At 41.9% G+C, this 6,000-nt stretch overlaps 1 long non-coding RNA gene across 1 annotated transcript in view; it reads left to right on the top strand.

Moving 5' to 3' along the window:
- The first annotated feature begins 1,511 nt into the window (after positions 1 to 1,511).
- Positions 1,512 to 6,000, top strand: part of LOC105817922 — a 70,171-nt gene continuing 65,682 nt past the window's right edge. The window contains exon 1 of the long non-coding RNA XR_001137864.1: positions 1,512 to 1,563. This is a non-coding gene — a long non-coding RNA (uncharacterized LOC105817922). The remainder of the gene's footprint in view (positions 1,564 to 6,000) is intronic.

Here is a 6,000-nt window from a genome sequence, read left to right as displayed (position 1 = left end):
CCAGAAGTAGAATTGCTGGATTGTATTGTAGTTCTATTTTTAGTTCTTTGAGAAATCTCCATACTGTTTTCCATAGAGGTTGCACTAATTTACATTCCCACCAATGGTGTATAAGAGTTCCTTTTTCTCTGTATCCTCACCAACATTTGTTTTTTTTTTCTTTTTAGTAATAGACATTCTATTGGTATAAGATGATATCTCGTTGTGGTTTAATTTCCATTTCTCTGATGATTAGTGAGGTTGAACATTTTTTCATATGCTTCTTGGCCATTTGTTAGTCTTCTTTTGAAAAATGTTTGTGTCCCTAGCCCACTTTTAATGAGGTTAATTGGTTTTTTGTTGTTGTTATTGAGTTGTTTGAGTTTCTTGGAAATTCTGGATATCAGTCCCTTGTCAGATGTATAGTTGGCAAATATTTTCTCCCATTCTGCAGGTTGTTTACTCTGTTGATTATTTCTTTTACTGTGCAAAAGCTTTGTAGTTTAATTAAGACCCATTTGTTTATTTTTGGTTTTGTTGCCTGTGCTTTTAAGGTCTTAGTTATGAATTCTTTGCCTAGACCAATGTCCAGAAGAGTTTCCCATAGGTTTTCTTCCAATAGTTTTATAGTTTCAGGTCTGACATTCAAATCTTTAATTTATCTTGTTGATTTTTTGTGTATGGTAAGAGATAGGGGTCCAATTTTATTCTTCTGCCTATGGCAGTCCAGTTTTCCTAGAACCATTAATTGAAAAGGATGTCCCTTCCCCAGTGTATGCTCTTGTCAACTTTTTGTCAAAGATCAGTTGGTTGTATGTGGCTTTATTTCTGGGTTCTCTATTCTGTTCCATTGATTTATATGTCTATTTTTATACCAGTACTGTGCTATTTTGGTTACTGTAGGCTTGTATCATAATTTAAAGTCAGGTAGTGTGATGCCTCCATCTTTACTCTTTTTGGTCAAGATTGCATTGGCTGTTCAGGCTCTTTTTTGGTCCCATATAGAATGTTTAATATTATGTATGTGGCTTGCATTGTATTTCTATTGAGCCATTATCAATAAGACAAAAATGTATGGCGATTTACATGATCTGGTGGCCTCTATTAGAAAGCCTTGTATTCCCATCCTAGTGCCCTTCAAGTTTTGCTGCACCACTAGCTTTTTAATTGGTTCCTTAGAGGAAACCATGGCGCTTAGTTTCCTCTAGAAGAGGTTTAAGGGACCAAGGCAAGAGCAACAAATAGAGAAACTTCCCCTGACTTGGAGGGGTTTGGACAAAAACACTACCATTTATAGTTATACTGGCCTCAGACTTTCGGCACTCCCTCAAGTAGATGAGAGAATGCTCTCTATTCAGGAAGTTGAAATATGTAGGCGAAAAATGCTCCCTATTCCATCAGGAGCCAGAAAAAGCTTTGTTAATCTTTAACCAAAAGAATAAATGCTCAACATTATGGCAGTCACTTGGGATCAAAAGCACACGCTTTCCAAATGTGATTTACTTATGGAATGTTTGTTTAATTCTATTTCAGATTCACTCCATCACTTAAAACCTGAAAACATTGGACCACACAGTCTTACTGGTAAGTTCTTTATTTTTTAAACAAACTGACTGTTTGACATTATTTTTGAAATGACGTTCACACTTCTAAGTTAGATGCATCCCTACCAGTACTATGATTAGATGTCTGCTTCTTTGCACTTTTTTGGTCTTCAAAATAATTTATGATGTTTCCATGCCTTAAAAGAAACCAGAGTAACCCATGTTCTTTTGCTAAGACCATGGGCAGGAAAAGATCCATGATTACATGCCAAATACTATTAAAATGAAAGGTTTTTTCTTGGTAATAAAACTATTTCCAGGCCCCTGTTGATGGTCTGCTTGTTTCAGGCAGTATCCAAAACAACAGCGTGTTACTTCAGCCAAGGAATTCAGACAGTCCCTTGCAGTGTGTTGTAATGAAAATTGGCTCACAGCGGCAACATATTGGGGCTCTACTCTTTCTTATTGCTCTATTTTTTTTCTCATTTCCCATCTCACCTAAATGTGGTTGTTGTGAGTTAACAGTTCTGCAGTGATAGAAAACTTACTTAAGAGCTAGAAGGGTAATATACTTCTTAAGGGAAAAAGCTTCTGGGACTTCAGGTGGCATCACTCTCTGATATTGTGGCTATACTGTTATTTGCAGTGTGTTATTAGTTAGCTTTTGCTGCATGACAAACCACCCCAAAATGTATTGCCAGTACTTTGAGCCAAAATATACTGGCTCAAAATAACCATCATTTATTTATCTCACAGTTCTGTGGGTTAGTGATTTGAGCTGGGCTCAGCTGCATGATTCTTCTGATTTTAGCTGGGATTATCGATGTTTCCACAGGCAGCTGCAGGTCCAGGTCAGCTAGGCTTTGTTTCTGGGGGTCACCTGGCTGTTCGCTGAAGTGATAACAGGGACCAAGCCGTGTGTGTCATCATCCTGCAGATTGCCCTGAGTTTGTTCACATGGTGACTGGGCTGGGTACCAAGAGAGAGCAGAAGCGTCTTGAGGTCGAGGCTCAGAACTTGACTCATGCAATATTGTTTCCACTTCGTTCTGTTAGTTAAAGCAAGCTCTATGGCTAGCCTGGATTCAAGAAATATAAATAGAGATTCTACCTCTTGCTGAGAGGAGTTGCAGAATCACATTGCAAGGAGCACAGATACAGGAAGGGGAAGAATTGTAGCCATTTTTTGCAGTCTGCCATAGCATTTATAGGTCACATAGAAACAGCTATGCTGGGTTGAGAAGAGTGTGGAGAGTGAGAGGACTCAGAATAGACTCCCACCTGTGGCTCATCCTCTTGCCCCATTCTGACTGCCAGCACCCTAGAATCCTAGTCTTTCCCCTGCCGTCTGGCATCTCAATCAGTTCAGCAGGTTCCTAGGTGGTCTTGCCAGTACCAGGTTTTTCACCCTCCAACCCTCCCTTCATTCTCCCACCGCCACATTAGTCATCCTTCAGTTCATCATTCAGAAGGTTACCCCTCTGCTCAAAAACCATCCATGCCTCCCTCCGTGCCACCCACCACACCAGCCTAGGCGCCTCTGTCTGGCTTCTCCACTCTCATTGTCTGGCCTCATCCTCTCTTGCTCAACTCCCACTCTTCCTTTATTTTTGCCAATCTATTCAGCATCTCTCTTGAGGATATCTTTCAGCTTACCCCTTCTCTACCTGGAAATCCTGACCATTTTGCAAGGCTCAGTGGAATTTTCCCTTCTCTGTGACTTGGCCTTCCTGCCTACCCCTGCCATCTGTGATCTCACCCGCTCTGACCACCTTCAGAGCCAAGCAGAATGAGTCTTTGGCTCACTCTTCTTTCACCTTGGCTGGTCTTACTTCCTTAAGTTCCTTTGTTAGCTCTTTGAGAGCCGAAGGCTACATACGCCTTCCTCATAGTAGGCAGCACAGGGCTGGGAGTACAGCAGGTACTTAGTCAACCAGGAAGCAGCACAGGCACTGTGCACGCTCACCCACCAGCAGCTCCTCGGAATCAGATGAGACACCTCTTAAAATACAAACTCACACAGTCCCTTCCACTGGGCCATCCACGTTCATTAGGGCTGGGGTGGACCCCAGGAATCTTAAAGCACTCAGATGATTCTGCGATCGTTCTGCAGTTGGCAACCACTCGTTAGGGCGAGAACAAGAAATTTATACACGACCTGGGTTTGAGCCTGCCTCTGCGCAGCTCTGGAACCTTACAAACTCAGTCCTTCTGAGCTTCAGTTTTCCCATCTGTAACATGGGACTAATATTTAACTCATGGATTTCTGGGAAGATCAGAAAGAATAATGTATGTACAAGTGCTTTATAAACCATAAAATGTAATTAAAATGCATTAATTGATTCTGGATCTCCAGCTAGCCACTGTTCTAAAAAAGGTAGTTACCTATGTGGTGATGGTGGAGGACTAGGCAGTGAGTGGAGTGGTGGTAGAGGTGGAATTAATAATAAAAGCAGCAACAGTAAAAATTAGTGTCTACTATTTTTTGGGTGCTGACTATGTGCCAGAATGTGCTGTTTTACATAGAATTATTTGAGATTTACGGGAAGATTCCCCTGTTCAATTGCATTTGTACCATTTTTATAATATTAATATATTCCACCATTAATGAATTATTCTGGTTATTTTTTTTTCCTCTTCAAAATACCTAGTTAAAATATATCTGTCCTTGAGAGAAGAAAGATGTAGCTATCATTGATCATTGACAATGTATAGTCAAGTATTAAAACACAGTCCTACAGAGGTGGGAGGAGTCAAGAAGGGAGAACAAACGTTGGTTCTAAAGAGGCAGTAGGTGTGGATGCTCAGGGTTGGACCAGAGGGCACCTGGCTGACCTAGGAAGGATGGAGTTGGGGGGAGGTGAGCAGGAGGGAGGACTGAGATACTTGCTGACTTGACAGTTTGGCCGAAGGCTATTCTTGTTCTAAGGCTGCCACCCTCTCTGGCTGCCACAGCAGGCAGCATTTGTAACATTATCCTCCACTCACCACCCAATTGTTTTTTACATTATTTGGTTGCTGTTGATCTAGTGTGTGTGCTTGCCTTCTTTCAGAGATTTTTGAAGTGGCTTTTAAATGTACATATAATGAGATTCAGAAAAATAAGCAAGGGAGAAAATTTGTGGGGAAGGAAAAGTAGGGTGAAGTCAGAGATAAGGCAGGGCCCCAGCTTGTGGGTGAGAGCCTGTGTGTTTGCTAGCAGGTCCCACGGTCTTGCCTCTGAGCTGCTTCTGAGCAGGCACTACCAGGAGGAAATTGCGCTCCGCTAACAACTCACAGTGGCCAGGAGATAGGAGCACGCTAGTTACTCAGAAGGAGCAAAGTTGATCGTGGTCAAGACTTAGAGACATTCCTCCAGAGTGCTCATCGAGAGAATGCCACACAGGGTGGCAAACAGCCCCCCTATAGTGAGGAGAGTAATGAAGACCACCCTCAGTGTAGGTGAATGATGTAACATCCAAGCACAGTCCAAGAAAAGCCCTTCCCGTCCAGATGTGCATTTCTCTGTTGGCTTTGCTTAATTCAGGGATAAAATTTAATGGTTTCAGCTGGAATAACAAATAACATATATTCATATTCCCCCCTCTCCTGCCTACCTCATGATGGACTTCACAGACTACCGCTGCTGTCTTGATGCTGAGCTTGACATTTTCATCATGGACCGGATTTGGCACTTGAGTTGAAATCTACTTACTAAAGAATAGGAAGCAACTAGCTGATAGTGCCATGTGAATATTGTTTCTCTCCATTCTACACTGTGACTCAGTCTGTGGAGTAGCTTTTCAATACGCAGGATTTACATCAATCCTGCATGGTCCTCTTCCCTTGCTCCATGCACCTCTCCTGTTCTGAGCCCCGCGGCTCTAGGCCCCTTATCATACTGGAGTGTTCAGTACGTCTTGGAGGCGGTTTGAGAGGCTCATGACACTTGACTCCAAGTATTTGTTTGATGGTAGCAAACTATAAACTGGGCTACTGTGGTCTGCTTCTGGGTCTCTCTTCTTTCAGTCGGGAACTTTAATATTTATTACAAGAGGTAGTGTCTGATGGGTGGCAGCACTGGTAAGATGAACTGCTGGTGCAGAGGGTAATACAGGGGTAATGTTTCTGTAGGAATGTCATAGGAAGAAAAAATTTTAATTTTGTTAAGATCATTTTGAGAGAGGAACCCAGAATTCCACAAGGACTACCCATGAAGGAATTTCCTTTCAGGCTTTATTTTTCTTTAGATCAAATTTATTATTAATGGTTAGAATTATGTTGGTTGCAAGCAAAAGAAATCCAACTTAAACAAGTTTCTTGACTTACATGACTAAGAGATCCATGCTAGTATATCCAGGAGTTGAAAAGATATCATCAGACCATTATCTTTCTCTCTCTCTCTGTCTCTCTCTGTCTCTGTCTCTCAGCTTTGCTTAATTCAATCAGCTTCATTCTCAGGCACCCTCTCCCTCACCATGGTGGCAACAGTAGGCACC

This window comes from Propithecus coquereli, unplaced genomic scaffold (assembly GCF_000956105.1).
Source record: "Propithecus coquereli isolate 6110/MARCELLA unplaced genomic scaffold, Pcoq_1.0 Scaffold427, whole genome shotgun sequence".
NCBI classification, from domain to species: Eukaryota; Metazoa; Chordata; class Mammalia; order Primates; family Indriidae; genus Propithecus; species Propithecus coquereli.
The sequence above is the reverse complement of the archived record's forward strand: the minus strand, read 5'-3'. Positions and strand labels throughout refer to the sequence as shown.